Source organism: Amborella trichopoda, chromosome 6 (genome assembly GCF_054954075.1).
Source record: "Amborella trichopoda isolate Santa Cruz 75 chromosome 6, AtrichopodaSantaCruz75HAP2 v2.0, whole genome shotgun sequence".
Taxonomy (NCBI): Eukaryota; Viridiplantae; Streptophyta; class Magnoliopsida; order Amborellales; family Amborellaceae; genus Amborella; species Amborella trichopoda.
Window position 1 is genome coordinate 33885076 of NC_142341.1, and position 11991 is coordinate 33897066.

General features: G+C 35.3%; 1 long non-coding RNA gene and 1 other non-coding gene across 2 annotated transcripts; both read right to left on the bottom strand.

Annotated features, from left to right (window-relative positions):
• Positions 1 to 547: 547 nt before the first annotated feature.
• Positions 548 to 2804, bottom strand: LOC148781707 (uncharacterized). Its single transcript, XR_016057766.1, has 2 exons — positions 2430 to 2804; positions 548 to 1910 (listed from the first exon to the last, which is right to left on the bottom strand). It is a non-coding gene; the product is annotated as an uncharacterized LOC148781707 (long non-coding RNA).
• Positions 2805 to 8741: 5937 nt separating this feature from the next.
• On the bottom strand, positions 8742 to 11703 carry LOC18435014 (putative glucan 1,3-beta-glucosidase A). The gene is made up of 8 exons (XR_016058573.1): positions 11478 to 11703; positions 11208 to 11327; positions 10828 to 11016; positions 10517 to 10675; positions 10256 to 10425; positions 9976 to 10155; positions 9518 to 9667; positions 8742 to 9408 (listed from the first exon to the last, which is right to left on the bottom strand). It is a non-coding gene; the product is annotated as a putative glucan 1,3-beta-glucosidase A (transcript).
• Positions 11704 to 11991: the final 288 nt, after the last annotated feature.

Genomic DNA, 11991 nt, shown 5'->3' on the forward strand with positions numbered 1-11991 from the left:
TATCCCTAAGGCAAGGGGCACTTGCCATACGAACAAAAAAAGCAAAAATAAATAAATAAACTAAAATGCGGTCTGAGTATGGAATCTTTTCTATAAGAGGCAATTTTGTAAAAAAAAAAAAAAAAAACAAATTCTTTTTTCGCAGGTTGAGCAACCTTCCTTGAGATTTTTACCTATAATGAGATCATTTTGAATTTTAGATAATTATTTCAAGTCCGTCAGTAATTTACCGTTAATATTTTTTGAGAACGTACCGTATAAAAATAAAAATTTAAAAGTAAACACTAAAATATAATATGTAATCTTGTTGCTTATTTAATGATTTTGTAAGAGATTTCCACCACTTAATGGATATTTTCCCTGTAGAATTTTAACGCCCAAGAGATGGGGAAAGTCCTACGAAGATATACACAGAGACTTACATATTTGAAGATACATGACTCAAAAACACATTTTCTTGGCACCAGAAAGAGAGGAGAGAGAGAGGAACCAACACAGATATTGCAGAGAGAGGGAGAGATCATTCACATAGAAATCAATTATAAGCAGAAAGAGAGAGATAAAGAGCCATTCATTAAGATTATAATGGGAAATGATTACATCCAAAGTTTTTTCATAAATTCTACTCAATTGGAACATAATTAAATAATCAACTCAAAATTGTGCAGTCCCTCACCAACCCAAACCATGTTGAGAATTATATTACATGAGTCTAACCATGAGAAACCCTCCAAACTGTATTCAAAGCTATAGTGAGCCATGTGATGGATGACGTCTTCTTCACTTTCTAGTTGGGCATGATTGAGCAAGACTCTTCTTCTTTCCGCCTTTACTCCCTTATCCTTTCTTACCAATCATCATACTCCCAAGCGAATAAAGTGGCTTTGTAGGATATCACCCTTAGATAATCCCTCCTCACTTGGTAACAAGCCATTCAACCTCCCACCTCTCAATCCCATAACTTAACATCTTATCACCATAACCCATCAATATATCCTTCCCAACTACAACTTTTGGAAATGGATTACAATTCTCACTTACATTTTTGAGTCCCAAGTCCCCCAAATTTGCATCCACCACCTCTCCCATTTCTTCTCTTTTCTTAGAGCCCACAACCTTTGTTCCAAACTACGGCTGACAACTGCGATAGAAGCATGACCATCCCATTCCAACCTAGCAACTTTGGTTGTCTTGGTATGATCTCTACCTCCTCTTTCACCATGTCAAACGCAATCAAGTTCATATCATACGGGATGTAGAAGTTATTGTAGTTGTAACATGTAGGTCCGATGGTTTTGAGTTCTAGAGAGCTGGAGATTAGAGGTTTGATTGGCTCAATGTTGTCGAAGAATTCCCATTTTTCGATTGATGAGTCAAAGACCACGTGATGTCCAATAATTCTCATTGAGAGTATTGCCAACACTGCCAACACCTTGAATTTGCAAGTTTGGGGCCTGAAATAGAATCCAAAATACTCTACACGCAGCCCATGAATGAGCGGAAGGCAGGTGGATGGCCAGTTGCAGGGGCAGAAGGCACCCCTGTTTGTTAATACGCAAAGTACGCCATTGCTACATTTGATACTTCTTGGCATCCATGAAGAGCTATGGGGTACTTCACCAAGTTGCATGATGTTTTCATCGTGTTTGAGTGTGATGGTGAAAATAAGGGACATTTTGTGGGAGGATGGGTGGAAGAGTGCAAAAGGTTGGGAGGGAGAATGAGGTGTGAGGGAGTGGAGGTGTACGAAACAAAGAGAGGAGAGGAGGGTGTACCATGATTTGCTGACTTTCTTGAAGCTAGGGATGAAAAATGCAGGCAACTTCACAAGGATTTCTTCTACTGGCTCATCAGGCAAGTGGCCAGATAGAGAACCCATCATCTCTTGATTCTTTAGAGGAAAACAATACCTGTTGGATAGAATGAACATTTCTTGTCAAAAAAAATAACCCATAGAATGAACATTACCAGGTAAGAGAGAGAGAGAGACACTAAAAGATAACGGGTGAGGGAGAGAGGGTGTGTACCTAGAGAGAGAGTCAAGATCTTCATTCTCTCTCTCTCTACCACAAAAATAAACAGGGAAGAAGAAGATAAAAAGTCATTTTTCTGGTTAAACAATTGGACAAAAAAACTGTCGAAAAGGTAGAGTTTAGTTGTTGACGAATTAAAGCATCAAAGAGAAAATGAAAACCCATTTGCTCAATAATCTTGAAATTTTTTGAAGAAATGAGATGAAAAAAAGCACAGTTCCATAAATTCAAGAAACAGCATAACAGAGAGAGAACCACCCAAGAAACAATGGCATATGGGCCTGAAAAATATTCTGATGAAAAATTAATAAAATGAAACCCACAATAATGATTATAAGGTGGCGAACTCAATTAACAAAAACAGAATTAAGATTAAAAGGAAACAAATCTACAAACCTTAGATGTAGAGAATTCTTGACTGTTTTCCCTCTCTCTCTAAATTCCCGTATGACTTTCTTATGAGAAAAAGACCGGAAAAAACAGATATAGGTTTGGTTTGATCGTATAGGATATGAGTTGGAGTTTTATTACACGGGTGGGTATTAGAGAGAGAAGTTAGAGAGATAGAGTGTTGTTAATTGAAAACTTGGTGCCCACGCGTTTCTTCATCTTGATCTTGATCTTGATCTTGAGAGATGAATGAGTGTCCTAAAGATATTGATGCTGGCTCAAAAGAATCCTCCAATCGTTCAATCAGATAGAGATCTGGAGAGAGAATTTTGATCATCTCTTCTCTAACTTATTCATATCGTATTTTCTTTTGAAACAAACTTTACTATGCTCCCACGGTTTTATATTACACGCCTACTCCATAGGGTAGAAGACCTATTTTGGAGGACCTTTTTTTTGGAATATGAAATTTTGGGAGGCTCCAAAGGGAAAGTGTCTTCAGACGATTATATTCAACCGAGAAAATATTTCAAAATAACAATGATAATAATATACATAAATATTATATATACGCAGTAATATCATAACTCTAGTATTTAATTTAATTTTTTATTATATTAAGAAAATATTATAAGAATATTATAATCATATCATTGTAGTATAATAGTATCAATATTAACTGTTGTTGATAATGTTTAACAATGAAGATTATTAATAGATTAATATAGGATTATGATATTAAAAATGGGTGCGGTTTGTATAGAGCCTAAGCTCTAAAGAATTAAATTAGAGCCTCCCTTCAAATAGTATCAGGAAATGTGGTTTTTAAACTTGGAATATATTTTCATCTTTATTTATAAAGTTTAAAGCTACAAAAATAGTATAGATCGGCAAATCTATAAAAACTAAAAAATCTTGAAAAGTGATGGTCCGAAAATGCGTTTCAAAATACACTATTTTCAAAATTTGGAATCTATTTTTTTCTCATGTCCATTCATCTTGATGTCAAGATGATCGATTTGGACATCAAAACAGCTTCTTCTAGAGAAATCTTTGATGTAGGCTCTTATTTGATTGTTTAGAGCCTCGGCTCCATATAAATTTTTTCCATTAAAAATAACAAATCTTTTAGTAATAATATAATATGATATTTATATTTTAAGATAATAATTTTATATTATGATAAAAAATATTTAAATGATCACTATTTTTCTAAAACAATACATGTAAATATTATTATTATACAGTAATATCATAATTATAATTATAATTTAATTATTAATTATATATTAACAAATATTAATAATGTATTCTTTTTTATTATTCACATAATACGATATTCAAATATTTTGACAATAACATAAGAGTAGAATAAAAATATAATGATATTATACGCAAGGGAAAAGTTTATATAACGTTGCAACCTTAAAATACAGTCACAGATGCACCTCAAAAATCTATCGAAAATGTTGTTTTAATATTGAGAAAACCCTCCAATCGATCATCTCGACATCAAGATGCATGAATATGGAAAAAACCTTTTTGAGTCCACAGAATAGTGTATCTTGCAATACATTATCAAGACTGTCTATTTTCCAGATTTTTGTATATTTATAGATCTACTATATTTTAACCGTTTTTGAAATTTAAAATTTTCTAATTAAGCATCGAAATAGATTTTAGGATAATGCTAAGTATTTTTTATAACAAATTTACATGTTATAATAAAATTTTAAGGTGCACCGTAATTGGATTGTTTAAGGTTGCAACCTTATAGAAACCGCACCCTATATGTAATGATTATAGTAAAATATTATCACATTATAATATTATAATACTAATATTAATAAGGAAAGAGGGTGATGAGGCCATTTTCCCTTGGTACAAGGTGGTCACAATTAATCTTGACCATTGGATGTGAAATTGGGTGGTTGCATTTATTTCATTGACCAAGCTCAAAATTCAAAAGGACTTTTCTCAAAATTTGTGATACACCCAAGCTATCAGATTTCACATCGAATGGTTGTAAGCAGTGTTTGAAAAGTCGCGGGTGCTGGTTTCAGTAAAACACAGAGAATCGCCTATGTCAAGAGAGAACCGGAAGCGCTCGTGTCTAGAGAGAACCAGGCCAGCTCGTAGCGATAAATCGCAGACAGTGACTCGGGCAAGCGATAACTTGCGGAAAGTGACTCGGGGATTTCAACTGCTAGGAGAAAATTTGAATTTTTTTTAAAAATTTAAAGGCATACTTGATGCCGTGTGTCAGGCGCACACGGGGCACAACCCTGTTAAGCAACCTACTACGCAACCAATCGCAATTGCGCCTCCAGAAGTATTTATAGGATACAAACAATGGTGAAAAGAGAGAAACGGCATTTTGGTGGTAGGGCTGCCAATTCTGTGGCATCGGAAAAGAGAGAGAAGAAGATCCATACTCGAACCACTACTCTTCAACTTCGCTCTGTACCAAAGAGAGAGAAGAAGATGCATCCACAGCAACACTACTCTTCAACTTCCATATATATATATATATATATATATATATATATATATAGTTATGTTTATATTTAAATATATTGTTTATGAGTAAACCTTCCAAACATTTGGCAGCTATAATGAAATAATGAATAGTAATATAGGTGGAATCCCTGCCATAAGATCTTTATCTAGTGGTTTAAAATACATATAACATTTTTTATTTTATTTATTTTCCTATAGATCCGATTACGATGAAATATTGCGTGTACATACCAAACACTATTTTACGCCTTATAAAAATATAATAAATTCTTTTAAATAGATTCAAATTTCAAAATTACCCCTATCATTTTTTTTGGGTACTTCAGTCATTTTATATTTTTGAAAATATGTTTTACATTTTTATAAATTTTGCGCCCTATTTTTTAGTACACACGACTAATATTTAATTTTGATCTGATTTTTAGAAAAAATATTAAAATTTATATTGTGATATGCATTCTGAACCACATGATGGAAATATGAAGGCTAGGATTCCACCTATATTACTATTCAATTTAGCTGCCGGTGTATGTTAGCCTTTTCCATTTTTCAATAATTTAGATTTTCATGTATGTATGTAGGCATACATAACACGTACACACATGTGTGGGAATATGAACCCTCCAATCCACTCTCTATAATATGGAAATGCATGTAAGTTGAACTATGGATGAAAAATTCATAAAACCCCAAACCCTAAAGCCGAAAATATAATGGTAGCAATAAACACGAAAAAGGGAAAAAACAAATAGGCATTAGATTTGAACTTGGGTGAATGCGGTGTACGTTGTTCTCTACTAAAATTCTGTCAAACTTTGACGTACTATGAGTAGAACGAGCAATACATGTCAACTCTCATTTTTCACATCTGACAGATTAGGGGTTGCGAATTTTCCACCTAAACTTTAATTACACTCATCGTATACGAACCTTAATAATGTAGTAATTTTACACTTTATTTTTTTTTTCCAAAAATATTATCCAAAACCAATACAATAAGAAACTAACAGACATAAGAGTTAAATTCACCAAGACTAGGAAAAGGGGTTGGGGTTTTGGCTGTGGCATACCCCAGTTGCATGTTGTGGATTTCATTCCCATTGACAACTTCAAACACCACTAACCATTTCACTAATGTGTAGGGTCCGTACTAAATTACCAAAAAAAAAATTCACTAGGACTCAGATATCATTATTTAGTTTTTGCCTCGATTCACCATGCAAAAAGTTTTTTTTGTGAAGCATATGACCAACAAACTCTGCATTGGAGCATAAGGGAAAGGTTGGGAATAGACTTTCGTGTTCACAAAATGGGGCTCTTGTCCCTTGGATATTTTGGGATAGATCTGAGCCATCCAAATGAAGAGAGTGTGAGCACCCTAACATAACCCATCATATAATACAAATTCTACTTTATATTTCTTGTTCTAAACCTACAACCAAGTTTTTTTTAAAAAATATATTGTTTCAAATTTGGAATAACTTCATTTCACTTAAGAGGCCCAAGCGAAAGTAATACTTGACCGCTTGTCACCTCATAAAAGCTTCAAAGGTTCGTCTCCCTGTTTTGCTTATGCGCCCTTTATTGTAATCCCTCGGGTTTGAAGGAAAGAGCGAGGGGTACTTCTGTAAATATGTTAAGGCTTTTTGCTGGGTAAAATGTAAAATTATTGTCTTTAACCGCTCACGCCTCCCAATACCAAAATGTGGGTTATCCGAAAAAGTATTAGTAATTGAGTGATGTATGTCCGGACCAAAAAAGGCCTCCCAATATCAAATGTGGGTAATCTGAAAAAAATATTAGTATTTGAGTGATTTATAGACGGGCCAAAAATGGCCTCCCTCTACCAAATGTGTTTAATCTGAAAATTTATTAGCATTTGAGTTATTTATGTACCGACCCAAAAAGGCGTCCCAATATCTAGGGGGCAAATCCCTACATCATAGAAGTTCTATCATCCCTTTTATCCTACTGTCCATTTTGAATAGAGGGCTAAGATTGTCCTAATCACAATATCATGTTTCTAACTATTTTATTTTTAATTTTTTTTCTCTAAACTATTTTGATACCAAATTTTGGACGTTCATTCCTCTATTAAACTCTCACTAGCAAAAAATATAAAAAAATAATTTCAATAAAATAAAATGACCAAAATACTCTTAAAAGTTTCATGGGGTATTTTGGTCATTATATTTTATCGAAATTTTATTTTTAATATTTTTTATAGGAGTGCCCCGATGAGAAAATGGCACGTACAAAAGTTCATATTCACTCAATCTATTTTAAAAAAAATAAATTAAAAATAAAATACGTTGAGACGTTGGATCTAATAGGAAATGGTGAGTAGCTCTCTTGATCAAAATTGTTCAACCCGCATTTTTTTTCAAAATTGCTCTTGGGTCTTAGAATGGCATCCTCTTATTTAGTTATTTTGTTTGTAGGGCAGTGCCCAGGTTATTCGAGGTTAGAATCCTCAAACCATCGTCTAGACTGGGCAGGCCTTAGTTCCTAAGAGGTCCGAGGTTCCCATCCTCGGACCGCTCTTTCCTTCTTATTTTTCGAGAAAAACGACAGTCCTGGTCCCCATTCTCGGACTCTACTTTATTTCTTTATTTTTGAGAAAAGTAGCAATCCGAGGATGGGGACTCAGACCGCTCTCTTGACTTAGCAAAACTCAATTCCAAGGTGGTCCAAACTCACCATCCTCAGACTGCACTTTATTTCTTAGTTTTTGAGAGAAACAACATCCGAGGATGAGAACTTCAAATTGTTCTATTGGGGTTATGTTCTGTTCACAGTGCGGTCTGAGGATTGTAACCTCGGATCGCCTGAGCCCCACCCCTAAAGCTTGAGGCACTGTCCTACAAGCGAAAAAATAAAAACAATAAAATAGAATGTGGACAGTGGAAGGAATCCTTGGACTGAGGTTAATTTTTTTTTTAAAAAAAGAAAACGTGGGTATTTCTTATTTTCCGAGGAAAACAACGGTCCCTGGACAGTAACCTCGCACTGCTCTACTAGGGTTTCGATGTAATCACTGGGTAGTTAGAGGATTTGATTTCGAATCACCGAGGAACTATCCCTAAGGCAAGGGGCACTGCCCATACGAATGAAAAAAACTAAAATAAATAAATATACTAAAATGCGGTCCGAGGATGGAATCATTTGTATGAGAGGCAATTTTGTAAAAAAAAAAAAGAAAGAAAAAACAAATTTTTTTTTGTAGGTTGAGCAACCTTCCTTGGGTTTTCTACCTATAATGAGATCATTTTGAGTTTTAGATAATTATTTCAGGTTCGTCCGTAATTTACCGTTAATATTTATTGAGAACATAGGTATAAAAATAAATATATAAAAATAAACACTCATATATAATATGTTGTCTTGTTGCTGATTTAATCATTTTGTGAGAGATTTCCACGACTTAAATGATATTTTCCGTGTAGAATTTTAACGCTCGAGATATGGGGAAAGTCCTACGAATATATACACAGAGACCTACATATTTGAAGATACACGACTCAAAAACGCAAGATACACGACTCAAAAACGCATTTTCTTGGCACCAGACAGTGATCAACAAAAGACAGGTCAATCAATTCCCTTATTTATTATACTGAGCCACCATGGTGGTTCAGTTTTCTTAAAAACTCCACAACTAGAGGATATCACAGTTGAATATACCCATTCTCTATCATCCATTTTAGGCTCCAGTGCCCATTCACATTCTTTGCATCTTTCTTTTCTTGATTTATGTATCAAAAAAGGCAAGACCATGTGATGAACAAAAGACAGTTCAAACAAATCTCTTATTTATTATGCTGAGACATTATGGTGGTTCAGCTTACTTAAAAACTCGACAACTAGTGGGTATCACAGTTGAATATACCCATTCTCTATCATCCATTTTAGGCTCCAGTGCCCATTCACATTCTTTGCGTCTTTCTTTTCTTGATTTATGTATCAAAAAGGGCAAGACCATGTGATGAACAAAAGACAATTCAAACAAATCCCTTATTTATTATGCTGAGACATTATGGTGGTTCAGCTTACTTAAAAACTCGACAACTAGTGGGTATCACAGTTGAATATACCCATTCTCTATCATCCATTTTAGGCTCCAGTGCCCATTCACATTCTTTGCGTCTTTCTTTTCTTGATTTATGTATCAAAAAAGGTAAGACCATGTGATGAACAAAAGACAGTTCAAACAAATCCCTTATTTATTATGCTGAGACATTATGGTGGTTCAGCTTACTTAAAAACTCGACAACTAGTGGGTATCACAGTTGAATATACCCATTCTCTATCATCCATTTTAGGCTCCAGTGCCCATTCACATTCTTGTAAGTCCAATAAGCCCATCCAAACGAGGCGCGGCCATAAACATCCAATTGGGCCTTTGCAAATCTGTTATAATCTTCCTTTGATGCTCCTTGAACTGCCCATTCAGCAACCCATTCCCCTATAGATACGGTTCCCCATGAAATGGAACACACATAATCAGTTCTTTCTATCTTTTATACCATGGTCTTAGTAAAGAGTAACAATGTCTTTCTAACTAAAGTTCTTACCCACAAAAGTGAGTGGACCATTAGCTGTAGTTATGCTGCTGAGCTGCTGAGCCCTGTCACTGTATATGAAGTCTATGTTTTGCTGCACTGTCATAGAATTAAACATACTGGAATAGAGATTGTAGTAATGCACTCGTCCTCCTGGCGTATCTGCAATAAGAAAAAGGAACTTGTTCTTAGTAGAGGGGGCTAATATTATGGAATGTTTGGTTAATCATGTCAAGAGCAAATATTAAAGAACCCAAAAATTCTAGTTAAACATCTAAAGTCGCCAGGTGATCCTGCTATATACTATCTCAGATAGGTGCTTAAGCACTGGGTAATGTGGTAGGGTGATCTTCAATGCACAAATAAAGTTGTTTGATAAGTGTGACTAAGTGATTATGAGCTGCATTTCAAATATGTATTGTTTTGTCTTTTTTGTCAAGTGCACTTCCAATGACTATAGGATGCAGGACCTACACATATGAATGTAATTTTGTACCTTGAAGTAAGGAAATCTATAATTGAAACGGTCCGGTCTATATTCCTTTGTCTTTCCCCAGTTCTGGCTCCCATCTCTTGTGCCACTATGTTCATTCCCATTCTGTGAACCAGGAGCCGCATGGAGAGTGACGATTATCTTGACACCATATTTCCTTCGTATACAAAACACACCATGTTACAATCTTCAATGCCATGCGGAGAAAGAGATTGTGTGTGTCTATGTGATTGATTGCTTGATAGATTTATGCCTACTCTGCCCAAGTGAAAGCGTTTTCCAAAGCATTTAGAGAGCCACCAACATAGGGATCTGGGGGTGTAGAGTCACTTGTAATCCACCAACCCACAGGTATTCTCATAGAGTTTATCCCATTGTTAGACATAAACCTGAAGTCGTCTTCCACAATGTAAATTTTCCGGTGATCCTAAAAATCAAGAAACAGAGCAGGGTGATTCATATGCTTCGATAAGTAATCATAAGCTAGTTTGCATATATTTACATCATGAGGTGCTTACATTCATAATTTGGCGAGCCTTATCAGGTCCATAACCATTTGTTAACTGGTATTGTCCTTGCCGTGTGCGAACGATCGTGGTCACAAACACGGCTGGACTATTATCTCCCCAGCCTTGGTCACCTTGGAAATCTGCAGTCACATGGTTTCCTGTCTTCGACTATATTGGATAAGAACAATTAAACCCATTATTAGAACTGCCTTACGTTTCTGTTTGCTAAAATGTAGTTAATAGTGTGATGATAACTAGATAAAAAATTTCCTTGAGATATGGATTTCAATTTAGATGCCTGAGAAATTAGTGCAAAGGACCTGCAAAAACATCCCATTTGATGCCTTGATCTGAACTCGTTTGTTATCTCCTGGATTCTGGATGATCTCAAAAGTTTCAGTAGTCCCGGGATCATTAGCTACTGCTACCACATCTTTTCCTGATCCCTGTCCTATAAACTGTCCATTGAACACTCGAAACTGATATTTGACATCCGTAGTCCTCTGCAACTGCAGTAGTATTCGAATCGTCAGCTCAATATCTTGAGCTTTTCTTCAGGTATATCGTCTAAAAAATGTCTACTTAGTGGAAATTTACAGAAAGGATAATATTAAATGACCGGAACACCCTTCAAAGTTCATACTTGCTATAAGTAATGGGAAATCAAGCATGTTGCATGTTCATTTCCTAAGTAACTCACCGTGAACGTTTCCGATCCTGATGCACTTGTCCTGTTTGCGACAATAATTGAACCCCCACCATTTTCAGCTGAGAGATATTTTCCCAACTGTACTGACTTGAACTGAACTTGGGTTCCATACTAATAAGTAGAAAAAATTAAGTATTAGTTGTAAGTGAGCAGAATGCATATAACTAGACATTTTCTCTAGGAGAGAGAGAGAGAGAGAGAGAGAGAGAGAGAGAGAGAGAGAGAGAGAGAGAGAGAGACAGCATGGAGGGTCACTCGAACCAGCAAATCTTTGTTGGGTATCCCATCGAAAAGAGATGGTTTGATCCATCCCTCTACAACCAACCACCCTCCCAAATTCACAGCCTTGAATCTGGGGTTAGGTGTCTGTGCAAAAGTATAAACTGAGAGAAGGCATAAGGTGAGGCCAAAGCATCTATTTGACAACTTTGATAACTCCATCTTTGTTTGGATGAAATATTATTGCATTTGCCTTCAATTTATAGGCCATGTTCCAAAATAATGGATTTATTGAATTGAAAAATTGTCACGTACTTTCCCCCTATAATTCAGGCGTCAATCTGAACAGTAGCACTTGAATTACCAAAAAAGAATAATGCTATTTTTACGAAACCATAGAAATAGTTCTAGTTGTGGACTTTATTTGAGACTGATAGGAAATGTATCATGTGTTGTCATATTCAAAGTTTAAGAGGGGATTGCAAGTGCAATGGACTCCTCTATAATAAGAGATCAGATGAATCAAAGGCATCGATTTAGCATTCAATTGCAAATA